This window comes from Phyllobates terribilis, unplaced genomic scaffold (assembly GCF_046119375.1).
Source record: "Phyllobates terribilis strain yellow unplaced genomic scaffold, ASM4611937v1 Scaffold_85__1_contigs__length_6476398, whole genome shotgun sequence".
In the NCBI taxonomy this organism is placed as follows: domain Eukaryota; kingdom Metazoa; phylum Chordata; class Amphibia; order Anura; family Dendrobatidae; genus Phyllobates; species Phyllobates terribilis.
The window spans coordinates 338894-352657 of NW_027362845.1; the positions used below are offsets into that span (position 1 = coordinate 338894).

The 13764-nt window shown below is 44.6% G+C and overlaps 1 protein-coding gene and 1 long non-coding RNA gene across 2 annotated transcripts in view; both read left to right on the forward strand.

Annotated features, from left to right (window-relative positions):
• LOC141197653 (uncharacterized) overlaps positions 1 to 13764 on the forward strand; it is a 57373-nt gene that overhangs the window by 15719 nt on the left and 27890 nt on the right. The window lies entirely within an intron of this gene.
• LOC141197654 (uncharacterized) lies at positions 11072 to 13760 on the forward strand. Its single transcript, XR_012269846.1, has 3 exons — positions 11072 to 11173; positions 11372 to 11462; positions 13631 to 13760. It is a non-coding gene; the product is annotated as an uncharacterized lncRNA (long non-coding RNA).

The following is a 13764-nucleotide window of genomic DNA, read 5'->3' on the forward strand; positions in this document are numbered from 1 at the left end:
GAAAGCTTGGAGCAGGTGCAGTCTGCTTACATCCTCTCTGGAGCAAAGAGGACATGTGTGTTATCTCTCTGAAGTCGGCTCAAGCCAAGTTATTTTCCCCCATATCTGTCTACCTTGTTGTCTTTAGTGTTTAGTGGGGACTGACTAGTGCTCACCCCCCCCATTCCCTAGCCAGGGCCAAGCGCTAGGTAAATACAGGGGTAGATTCCTGTGCGGCGATTGGTGAACAACCAATATAGGGACAGTAGGGGAGACAGGGTGATGTCAGATCAGTCTAGGAGGTCTCCACTCCCCCCTTCCCCTAATCCCTTCGTGTTGTATTTAGTCTTTCCCTCACCTTGCGTGATATTATCACTGGCTGTGCACATTTAGAGACAAAAAATAACAACTGACATTTGGGTTTAATTGTGTGTTGTTTTTTTTCGTGTGTGGGTTTTTTTCCTTTCTCCTTAGTATGGGTTCTGTTGCAGAGCTCACAGAGTGGCTGCACGGTCTGTCTCTGGAGGTGAATGACCTCCGTTGTGAGGTTCAGCAACAGCATCAGCGGCTACAGGTCGCTAATGTGGGGGTCTCTTCAGGTAGGCCTGTCCAGCCTGAACCCAAGGTTGCCCTCTTGGACAGGTTTTCAAGAGGTAGGGACAAGTTTTTTTGTATTCAAGGAGGCCTGGAAACTGTATTTTATACTTCGTCCTTACTCCTCCGGAAGTGAGGAGCAACGAGTAGGAATTGTGATCTCACTGTTGCAGGGAGATCCACAATCCTGGGCTTTTTCTTTACCGCAGGATTCGGTTTGTCTCCAGTCTGTGGAGGTTTTTTTTGGGGCCCTGGCCCTCATCTGTGATGACCCTGACTGAGTCGCCTTTGCTGAGTCTAGGCTACGTCGCCTTTAGCAGGGCAATCGGTCAGTGGAGATGTTTAGTTCTGAATTCCGTAGATGGGCAACGGATTCTAAATGGAATGACTCAGCCCTTAGAAGCCAATTTTGTGAAGGTCTTGCTGAAAGATTGAAAGATGTTTTGGCAGTATATGAAACCCCTCAGTCCTTGGAGGCTACCATGTCATTGGCCATACTTCTTGATAGATGCCTTCGGGATAGATGGGTGAGACCACCTTCTTTTTTTTGTGGGAAAAAGGGACATTTTATTGGGACCTGTCCTTCAATTCCTAAACAAAAGGACATCTCACAGCAGAGAGGATTCTCTTAAAACATAACCTTTACTTATAAAACTTTATATCCTATTTAGTCATTACTGACTCAACATAATCCCTTTTAAACTCGGGACACAAAAAGACTTGTTACAGATATTTACAGGATACAGTCTCCTGATGAATATATCCAGTCCTGACTGTTAAATAACATTAATCATAATCTAAAGTGCTATTGTGCAATATAGAAAGAAAATGTGTGGATCTCACCCATTTTGCATGTAGACTCCATCCGGGATTTTCTATCTGTCTCAGTTGATCTTTTTCTGAGGACTGATGCTGCCCCGTCGTGCCCGTGGTGTTAGCTCACGCCCTAACAAGGGCAGTACCCAAGTGCACCTTCTAACATATCCCACAAAAATCCCTCCCGACACATTTCTTTTTTCTTACAGAGAGTTCATCAGAGGAGTATGTTTAGAATTTTGGGGAAGGCACAAATAATGCAAAGAGAGAAGGTGATTCTGTGCCAATAAAGTGTCAAAGTGAGTAAAACAAAAAATTCAATGAGCCTCACAATGGTGAGTGTTCATTACAGTGGTGCAGAGTGCTGCCACCACTATTGTTCCAAAAAATGTATGGGGAGATAATCCCACACACTCACTTCCTGTATGTAAATAGGTTTACTTTCCCTCCTTTCCAGGGAGTCCTATGTCACTTCTTGGGCGGGCTTATATCTCTTTTATATTTCGGTTGCTATAATTCCAGGGTTTTTCTATATAAAACCCATTGCTTTTTCAAATACATTATCCCATAATAGTGCTCTCATCAGACTCATTCCATTTTGTCCACCTTATATGTATTCCCACTCTTTCAAAACATGTAATTTCCTGCAGCGTGGAGTCTCGCAATCACATGACACGGCTGGGTCACATGACAAAATCCCCACGATCACAGGCTGTGACTCACCCGATCGAATAATTTCCACCGATTGGCAAGCCGCGGCCACATCTGGCCTCGCAAAGATGCCATCCACCCCCTAGACCTTTGTTGCCTGCTGCCCACAGCTTCTGGGACCCGAGGAGCCCGACAAAGAAAGCTGCAGAAGCCTTACCGCTCGCCCCAGGTGGGTTTGCATTGTGACCCCCCCACCGCCCCTCGCCATCTTGACCCGGCGTGCACGCAGTCTTGCTCCCTGAGAGGAGCGCGGCCTGGACGACACATCCGCGTCTGCCTCCGGCTCCAACAACCGGCTGATCGCGCGGCTCTCTCGGCGGGAGTGACGGAGAGACGGGAGGGGCGACGCCATTGAAGAGCGGTGAGAGCTCCGGAGATCACGGAGGCCTGAGGTTCCCTTCAGCCCCGTCGCCAGAGCAAAGGGAACCAGACTGGGGGCGTGGGACTTAAGCAGTGCTGGGGAGAAGTGGAGACTCCTGCGACTGAGGCTGCAGCTCTTCTATTACAATTAGCACTACAGACTCTGGCCAAATCTGAGCAGGGCTGAAGAATAATTAAGGACACAGAGGCTGAGGCTGCTACTTTTATATATAAAACAATACAGCAGGCCCCAGTGTCACCTGGGCACCCACTGATATTCTATCACCAGCCCACTGTTCTAGCCCCAATTGAGCCTGCAAGCTATGTCCTGGGACTGATGTCTTGTGCATCTTAGAGGCAATAGAGAGGCTGTGCATAGAGCTTTATTGCACACTAATATAATCTCTCACCCTAGTGGATTGTACAGCTTTTTATTCTCTATTTCTGGTGTACTACAACTCCCACCAGTAGGATCTACCAGTAATATATTCGGATTCTGACCATATAACACTGCCTGATAAGATATGTCGTATTAAACACCCCTAAGCCAGAAGGTGGAGCCATCGCACCATAACTTGACAATATTCTCCTCTACAGAGCTTTCCAGTAACACTATGGGGAAGTCCAGTGTTAAGCCCCCTAAAAATGCATCTAAAGCTGTGAAATCCGTCACCCAAGCTGATGTTGACCAATTCTTAAGGAAACAGGGCACTACAACAGAATCAACAAAGACCGCCAAGTTCTTAGTTATGACAAACATAGACGATTCTGACTCTGAGGTGGAAAGTGACTCGGATGGAGAATGCTCAGATAAGGATTCCACGGTTACTCGCTCTTTCATAAAGCGAATATTGGCTAAAACCCTTGAACCAATTAGTCGAGAATTGGCAGAGATAAAAAATGACCTTACCCAACAGGGCCACAGGATGGAGACGCTTGAACAATCCCAAACTGCACTCTCACAACAAGCCAATGCGCTGCTTGACAACTTAAATGCTCATGAACGACAACTACATCTGATCCATAATACCCTGGAAGATCACGAGAATCAGGAGCGACGCAGCAATATTAGAATTAAAGGCCTTCCCGAATCTGTGGCATTTGAAGCTCTGGGCAAAGCTGCAGTAGAGATCTTCAGGGGCATACTTGCTGATGATGACCCCCGAGAAATCGAACTAATCCGGGTCCATAGGGCCCTCCAACCCAAACCGCCCCAAGGAGAGGCACCCCAAAATGTATTATGTCGCTTTTTGGATTACCGAGTTAAAGATCTGATCCTCCGCAGAGCAAGGGAACAACAGGAGATCTCCTATGAAGACACACGGATCCAGCTCTTTCAAGATCTGTCGGCTATCACTTTGAAAAAACGAAGGTTGTTGAAACCTTTCACGGATGCTATACTGCAGAGGGGTCACCGTTTCTGTTGGTTATTCCCCTTCGGAGTCCACGGGACAGCAGGAGACATGAAGATCGTCGCCAGATCATCTGCCGATGTTAAAGCTGCCTGCAAAACCCTTGACATAACTCTTGCATCCTACCGTGATCTGGAGACATTTCATTCTGCGACGCTGATTCAACCCTTTCCGAGCCCAATCCCTTGGCAACAAGCGACCCCGAAAACACAACGCGCGAGGAGAAAGTCAGCTAAATCTCCGACTCCTAAAAGGCCTGATGATATCACCTGAGCGGTTTTGACACTCGCTGCTGTCCCATCTCTTCGTCGGTCCTTTTCGGGACAATTGAGAAAGAGTAAACTGTTTTGTTTCTTTCTCCTGGACTCTGTTGGTCTCGGTCAAGGAATTCGGAAACAGGCTTCGACCTCTCCCCTTTTTTGAATTCCTAAGTATGTGGTTTGACTCATCATACCATTCCCCCCTTCAGGTCTTGGCCTCGCTATTTGTTACTCCACGTAACTCTTGTTATGCCATGCTCTACAAGGATGTATTCGTTGAATATAAATTTGTAAGTTGGGCATGCTCCCCTAAACTGGCTACTAATACCAATCATTATATATGTGGTTTGAATTTGAATCTGGAATTGTTATATATTGTTTTCAATCAACTAAACTAATACTCACTTTTTTCCATTTCTCTTTGATCTCTAGTCTTTCCTCCCCTCCTTCCCCTCTTCCTATTCCCTTCCATCTCCTAATCCCTATAGGCACAAATAGCTTCTTTCCACGGGAAGCGCCACCTGAGAAAGACCTATACCACCATGACAGACGCCGATAAGGTAATTACTTTTGCATCCTTAAACGCCCATGGTCTAAACTCGCCGAGCTCCAGACACCCAACACTGCATAGACTTAAAAAACAAAACGCGGATGTGCTATTCATCCAAGAGACCCATTTTAAACCCAACAGATTGCCAAACTTTGAGCGTTCACTCTATGACACATGGTACCATGCCACATCAACTCAATCTGGCTCGAGAGGAGTCTCCATTGCTATGCTGCGGGGAGTCCCATTCCAGTTCAGAGAATCCCTCGTAGATCCTCAAGGGCGCTACATATGTGTTAAGGGGTTACTCAGTGGGTCATTGGTAACCCTATGTAGCCTGTACACACCCAACAAAAAATTGGTTAAATGGTTAATATCGATTCTAAAAAAGATAGAGAGCTTTAGAGAGGGTGTTCTCTTGATTGGAGGAGACCTCAACATTGCTCTGGAACCTATGCTGGACACTTCCAAACAAAAAAGCGCCATCTCTTCTAGAGATCTAGTGAGACTGCGTACCACTCTTAATTCTATGCAGCTAATTGACTCATGGAGATACTTAAATCCCTCCATACGAGATTACACTTTCTATTCCAATCCTCATAAATCCTACCACCTTATAGATTACATTTTTGTACCAAGATCGCTCCTGCCTAGACTTTCTACTTCAAATATAACCCCGAACGTTTATTCAGACCACGCCACTGTATTACTTTCAATAATTACAGCCGGAATGCGCTCAGGTCCCAGATCTTGGCAGATAAATGAAGCACTACTGGGCTTACCTGCTATCCAGGCGCGACTGAGTAATAAACTTCACCAATACTTCCAACAAAACGAAATAGAGGGGACCTCCCCCCAGACCCTTTGGGAAGCACATACAACTGTGCTAAAAGGCGAACTTATCTCCATTGCATCTTATTATAACAAAAGGAGACATCAAGAAGTCCAAAACTTATACGACGATATAGCATAGCTGGAGCTGAACCACAAAAAAACCAATGACAATATAACTTTGGCCACCATCACTAGTAAGAGACAAAAATTGAAAGATATTCTTAATGTCAGTTCGGTGAAAATGTATGCGTTGTGGAAAAACAGGACGTTTGTACATGGAGATAAGGCCTCCAAATTTATTTTATCCCGGCTCCGCAAAAGACAAGCCCGCACCCACATCCACTCCATTGTGAACTCCAGCGGTGTTACAGCACAGAACCCCACTGACATTGAGACGGCCTTTCTGGAATACTATTCACAGCTATATAATCTTCGCCCAAATGACACAGAAGCTCATGAGATACAGAGAAAGTCAGATACTGCTCACTTTCTGCGAACACTGAATCTCCCTGTATTAACAACATCTAAACAAAACAAACTATCTAAACCCTTCACACTAGAGGAACTTCAGTCCACCTTGTCGAGGTGCCCGAAAGGCAAAGCCCCTGGTCCAGATGGGTTCTCTGCGCAATACTACAAAACTTTCGCCCCTCTCCTCTTGCCCCATCTTCTGAAGATTTTTAATGAAACATTAGAGGGTCAACCCTTTCCACAAGAAATGCTCGAAGCCAAAATATCATTAATACATAAAGATGGCAAGGACCCGACCCTATGTGGCAGCTACTGACCTATATCCCTATTGAATGTTGACCTGAAACTGCTGGCCAGTATGTTTGCACGTAGAATTGCCGAGTTCTTGCCAAATCTTAATTCATTGAATCAAACTGGATTTGTGGACAGGAGAGAGGGAAAGGACAATACTCACAAAATTTTGCACCTTCTTCAATATGCCAAAGCCCACAAGATCCCTTTGGTACTACTGGGTACAGATGCTGAGAAAGCCTTCCACACGGTGAACTGGATCTACTTGGAGGAGACACTTCTACGCTTCAGCTTACCACCTGCACTGGTTACTGCCATTATGGCTATGTATCATAACCCGACTGCACGCATCAAAATCAACGATTCCTTGTCAAACACATTCACCATACGCAATGGGACCAGACAAGGCTGCCCGTTGTCTCCACTGTTGTTTGTCTTGGCAATGGAACCTTTATTGATCTCAATACAAGAAAATCAGGGGATAGAGGGCATCAGAATACACAACTCACATTTTAAAACAGCAGCTTTTGCTGATGACCTTCTGGTCCTCTTAACCAATCCTCTAAAGGGTCTCCCTGCCTTGATGGCGCTGGTGGAGCAATATGGCAGTCTCTCTAATTTCAAAATAAACCTCTCCAAATCGGAAGCTCTGGACTTTCATGTCCCCACACACTCCCTAGCAAAACTGGAAAACTTATACCCATTCACTTGGCCTAAGACCCATATCACATACCTTGGGGTGAAGATAGGCAGAAGGGAGATTTATTTAAATTGAACTTTCCCCCCTCTGCTTGACTCCACAGTAAATCTCATTAAGCAGTGGAGAGACTCTTATCTATCGTGGATGGGGAGGAAAATTATATATATATTGATTGATATATATCCCACAGGACACCATCCGCAACCTCATCAGGAGCATGCCCAGGCGTTGTAGGGAGTTCATACAGGCACGGGGAGGCAACACACAATACTGATCCTCATTTTGACTTATTTTAAGGACTTTACATCAAAGTTTGATCAGCCTGTAGTGTGTTTTTCCACTTTAATTTTGGGGGTGACTCACTAAAAAAACACACTACAGGCTGATCCAACTTTGATGTAATGTCCTTAAAACAAGTCAAAATGAGGCTCAGTATTGTGTGTGGCCTCCACGTGCCTGTATGGCCTCCCTACAACGCCTGGGCATGTTCCTGATGAGGTTGCGGATGGTCTCCTGTGGGATCACCTCCCAGACCTGGACTAAAGCATCCGCCATCTCCTGGACAGTCTGTGGTGCAACGTGACGTTTGTGGATGGAGCGAGACATGATGTCCCAGATGTGCTCAATCGGATTCAAGTCTGGGGAACGGGCGGGTCTGTCCATAGCTTCAATGCCTTCATCTTGCAGCAACTGCTGACACACTCCAGCCACATGAAGTCTGGCATTGTCCTGCATTAGGAGGAACCCAGGGCCAACCGCACCAGCATATGGTCTCACAAGGGGTCTGAGGATCTCATTTCGGTACCTAATGGCAGTCGGGCTACCTCTGGCGAGCACATGGAGAGCTGTGCGGCCCTCCAAAGAAATGCCACCCCACACCGTTACTGACCCACTGCCAAACGGGTCATGCTGAAGGATGTTGCAGGCAGCAGATCGCTCTCCACGGCGTCTCCAGACTCTGTCACGTCTGTCACATGTGCTCAGTGAACCTGCTTTCATCTGTGAAGAGCACAGGGCGCCATTGGCAACTTTGCCAATCCTGGTGTTCTGTGGCAAATGCAAAGCGTCTTGCATGGTGTTGGGCTGTGAGCACAACCCCCATCTGTGGACGTCGGGCCCTCATACCACCCTCATGGAGTCGGTTTCTAACCGTTTGTGTGGACACATGCACATTTGTGGCCTGCTGGAGGTCATTTTGCAGGGCTCTGGCAGTGCTCCTCCTGTTCCTCCTTGAACAAAGGCAGAGGTAGCGGTCCTGCTGCTGGGTTGTTGCCCTCCTACGGCCCCCTCCATGTCTCCTGGTGTACTGGCCTGTCTCCTGGTAGCGCCTCCAGCCTTTGGACACTACGCTGACAGACACAGCAAACCTTCTTGCCACACCTCGCATTGATGTGCCATCCCGGATGAGCTGCACTACCTGAGCAACTTCTGTGGGTTGTAGAGTCCGTCTCATGCTACCACGAGTGTGAAAGCACAACCAACATTCAAAAGTGACCAAAACATCAGCCAGAAAGCATTGGTACTGAGATGTGGTCTGTGGTCCCCACCTCCAGAACCACTCCTTTATTGAGGGTGTCCTTATAATTGCCAATAATTTCCATCTATTGTCTATTCCATTTGCACAACAGCATGTGAAATTGATTGTCAATCAGTGTTGCTTCCTAAGTGGACAGTTTGATTTCACAGAAGTCTGATTTACTTGGAGTTATATTCTGTTGTTTAAGTGTTCCCTTTATGTTTTTGAGCAGTGTATATTTTTTCGAGGGGCTCAATTTCAGCTATTGCTGTTGGATCTGTGATTTCTATCTACGAGTATAAGAAAGTTGTTATGGACTTAACTAACATTGTGCAGTAAGTCTGGTCTCCGTATAGTGACAGATATTTCTTGTTGCAAAATCTGTGATATTTTTTCACTTTAAATCTTTTTTTAAACAACTCTCCTTCGTGCGATCATACAACTTACAAGCCTCTGATTGCTCAGTTGATACACCTCCGTACAGAAGAACAGTGCATCATCACTGCCTGTCAGTATAATACTAATGGCCCCATACACATGAGATAATTGTTGACTGATCAGTCATTTGGCAGACGGTTATCTCTCCCGACTCCCCCATGCACACAAATATTCCAGCTTTCCTGTGGTCTGGATGAGCGAGTCGCCAGGATTATCTACAGGAAGAACAAAAGGATTCGTTTCTGAAATTCAGGATACCAGATCCTTCCCTGCCCTAAGATCATCTGTCGAGAGGCCCCAAAATACTTCATATAGTCGACCAAGCCCCCCGAAATCAGTGCTTTCATGCAACTTTAGTCTGGGTATGTGGGCGTTAAAATGTAACTTATTGGGTGCTGACTCCGGCCCGGCCTAATAGACTTTCATACATTGCAGGCCCAGACACCATTATTAGTCATTTAAGTATCGTAGTAACTAGGCAGCCACATAATATCAAGTACTTGGGGGAGGAGGGGCACTGAGCCGGACTCTGTCACACCTTCTTAGATGCCATATTTGCTTTTGTCAGCAGCAAGTGGTTAAACTGCCAGGATTTTGTTGCAGCCGAACCTGTGCCATCCCTGCGGTATACATCTATGTTCTGGTGCCTAAAAGTTGTTTGTTTGTTTTTTAAACAAATTAAAGTGTTAAAAAATAGCAATGTGTCTTACGCTTTTTGTATGGCTTCTTTTTACCAGAATTGTTGGTGCCAATTTTCTTTTGAAACATTTTAATATCTGCTTTTTTCTTGTAATATTGGAAAGCCTAATGCCAGAAATAAACCCCATAAAACACTGCACATGGAGACCTTGGTATCAAATAAGAACTGTCTGCGGTGTTTGTGCAAACAAAAAAGCTTTTATAAAAGCCTCAAACATCTGTGTCTTAATCAGACATGAGATCTAACATGATAGAAGATTACAGTCCGGGGAAGACGGGAAACATTCATATAGACGACCGGTGGTGATGTAGTCAGTGACTCTCTGGCCAAATAAGTTTCTAGAGCCATAGTAGAAGATGAAGAAGTCGTCCTCATCATGAAGTAGTTATTCCTCATGTCACGTGTAATGATTATCTCCTGTAGTATTGCTAATGCCGATTCCAGTGTCGGTAAATGAGACAAGAATTAGCGTCACCAAAGATGAGTCTATGAGAAAACATATTCAGCTGCAGACTCTGAGGAAGAAACTACTTGTTGTCTGTGGTCTAAAATATGTAGATTTTATTACTAGATGTAAAGAATAAAACTAAGCACTGCAAAATAATAAATCTCATATTTTTTCCCTTATTATCTCCAGTAATTGTATTATTACACAGGATTTTTATTATGTTACATTGGCTCATCATCTTCTCATTCAGATCTCTACAATATCATATTCTCTCAGTGAAGATCTTCAATACAAGAGAATTTTCCTTATTGATCCATCAAAGATGGATATGGACAGAGACAAGATGGTGGAGAAGATATTACACCTCACTCTAGAGATCCTCTTCCGGCTTACTGGAGAGGTGAGAGATTCTGATGACGTCTCATTACATCATTCTTATCTATGGGAATAACAGATGGACAGAACTGGAGAGGTGAGGACTCTGGAAATGTCTGTAGTGAGATTTATTAATATGTCTCTCCATAACCAGGATTACACAGTAGTGAAGAAGACCTCTAGTGAGCGCTGTCAGGACCCTGTGTCTGAGGGATGGGGAAGACCCCTGAGCCCAATCACGAGGCCTCCACCTCACCCCCTGATACATGAGGACATCAATGACCAGAAGATCCTAGAACTCACCTACACGATGATTGAGCTGCTGACTGGAGAGGTGACACTGCTGGGAATGCTGGGACACTATACAGTAACGATATGAAGGGATCAGGGGGATGATGGTATCATTGTATGTGTTAGGTTCCTATAAGATGTCAGGATGTCGCTGTCTATTTCTCCATGGAGGAGTGGGAGTATTTAGAAGGACACAAAGATCTGTACAAGGACGTCATGATGGAGGTTCCCCAGTCCCTCACATCATCAGGTAATAGACAGGACTAAATACACACGGCCTATAATTATCTGTATGTAAAGAATGAATTCAGCCCCTTATGTGTTTCCTCCAGGTCTATCCAGTAAGAGGACAACACCAGAGAGATGTCCCCGTCCTCTTCTTCCACAGGACAGTAAACAAGAAGATCCCAATGTTCCTCAGGATCATCAGGTAGATGGAGAGAAGGTGTCATGAGATCTCCCCTATGATGTGTAGACGGCTGTGAAGGTCTTGTGCTCAGTCTTGTTTTATCCACCAGTATTATATGTTTTCTATTTATGTAATGAGAACGGTGGAGATGGCAGGATTAGAGCTGATCATAGATGTGACTTCTCCATCTGTTTGTGACTTTCACAATATTTGTTTCAGGGTGAAGATCTGACCCATATTAATACTACAGAGACATATGTGAGGGGTGATGAGCGGTGTAAAGAGGAGATTCCTACATATGACTACCCAGGTGAGTAGTAACCACTAATTGCCGAGAAGTCACAGATTTTTCTCTGTCACCGGCTGTGGCTGTTTTTTCGGTAGTGTAGTGCGGCTGTATCACAATCTTTTGCCTCTAGACCACAACATTCTCCTCCACCCAAAACTGTTCAAATGAATTTGGGCATTGAAAACCCTTTTCTAGAGACCTTTAAAACCTGGAGGATCCACCTACCCCCTGGGATTAGTCTCTTACCTGCTGACTCTTACCTGCCCAGATCTGTAAATTACAAAGCTAAATGACAGCGTACGTAGAATGTGCTGACAAGTTAGAAAAAAGTAGAAAATTACTTGAAGAAAAATATTATTGGACGTCTTAGAGAAAGCGGAGGGTAATGATGCTGTTGGCTTCCTAGGACTCTGATATCTTATTGGATGAATCTACCTTCTCTCCCTTCTGTGCTGCTGAATGTGCTCATATGGTCCCTACAAGACCATGTCCTGTCTTTCTGGCCAAATTTTGCTTTTAGGATCGACAATATTCAATGTGCAGTGAGGGCCAAGTGTGAATTTCTGTACAATAAGAACAGTCTCCTTTTTTTCTGACTTTTCAATTTCTCTTAAAAACCGACTAACTTCAAACAGGATTGCAATAAGCTATACAAAAAACATTACACCTGTGCCATGATATATCTCTAAGCTGTGTGTGGCTGATGGCTGTCATATACATTTATTCCCGCCTGCAGGAGATGTGTTGGCTCCAGCCCTGGTTTCATGGATTCACTCAACGTCATAAATTCCATTATGTTTTCAATCCTAAGGAATTCGGATTACTGCACAATCTCTCCTGAAATGGGGGCGCTAATATTTTCTCTACTTTTCTGGTCAGCACTCATCATAGCTCCACTGGTCCACCATAAATGAGTGCAACTCCGGTTTAGTGTTGTACATACGTTGGTGTTTGGGATGTAACATATATTTTTATTCTTGTATTTTATTTACATGTTCATTCTGTATGATCGTTCATTTGTGGTGGGATCGTCCTGCCTAAATTATGTGAGTCTGTAACTACCTGGTAGTTACAGACTGAAGTTTGTTTTTTTATGGAAGAATACTATTCAGCTTGATCATTTCAGTCGGTGTTATTATCTATAGTCACAGTTTTGCCCATTACCCTTTAACCCCTCCTAATGGATCTGAACCTACACAGAGACTCCTAGGCTTGGGCCATAGTGTTACTTGCTGTTCTGTTGAGTGAGATGGGAAGAAGAATAGTCAGATAGCCGGGTCAGAACCAGAAGGGCAGAGAAAATACAAAATCAGAAGACACGAGTAGTCAGTAAACGGGCCGAGGTCACAACAGGAATCAAATACACAAGCTGGGAGCTGAGCACAGAGGACTGAACCAGAGGAGAACAAGGCTGTATCTGGCAGCTTCCAGCAATATGCTTCCAGCTTTAGTAGGGTGCGGTGCTTTCCAAATAGCTGAAGCAGGGAGCAGATTACTCCAGCTGGACAACACACACACCCATACTGCCAGACTGGATGGTACTACAGGTCCCAGGCACCCTTATCTTAGTGTCAGGACAGCGCCTGCACCGCGCAAAGTGAAAATTACAAATATGCCATTTTATTACCCAACACATAGTGCCCAGATTGTGCTCCAGGAGACCCACACCGTAAATTAAATGGGTTCTTCTCACTATAGTAATGACGAATACATGGATGCTAAATGTGGTTTGGGCGCACTGCAAGGCTCAGAAGTGAAGGGGAGATTTGACTTTGGGGGAGTGGATACTGCTGGATTGGTTTATGGAAGCCATGTTGCTTTTCAAGAGCCTTTCAGCCACTAATAATGTGGAAACCTCTGTTTTTCCACTGACAGATGATGGACCTGAGTGGGGAGTTGTTTTTTGTGAGATGAGTAGAAGTTTTTATTGTTATTATTTTTGCCTACATAACATTGTTTGGTGGCTTCTTATTCCATATTTGGGAGACAGAATGAACAAACAGTTGGACACCACGCTCTACTGGTTCATCCTATGAGGTTTTCTATTAGACTGTGAACGGTCATTTTGTTGGTGAATGATTCAATATTTTACATAAATTGCTATTTTTACATTTTGAGTAGAAATGTTAAAAAATATATAATTCGAGGATATTTTATTCAAAAATAATAATTGGTTTTATTCTTGGCAGATGACTGTACCAGGAGATCAGAGGGACAGCTGTCATCTTCAATTTCTAAATCTAATGATCTTGAGATCCCACAGAATACAATTGAAGTGAATGCCATTACTCCAGATATACCGTCATCCCTTCACAGCAAAGAT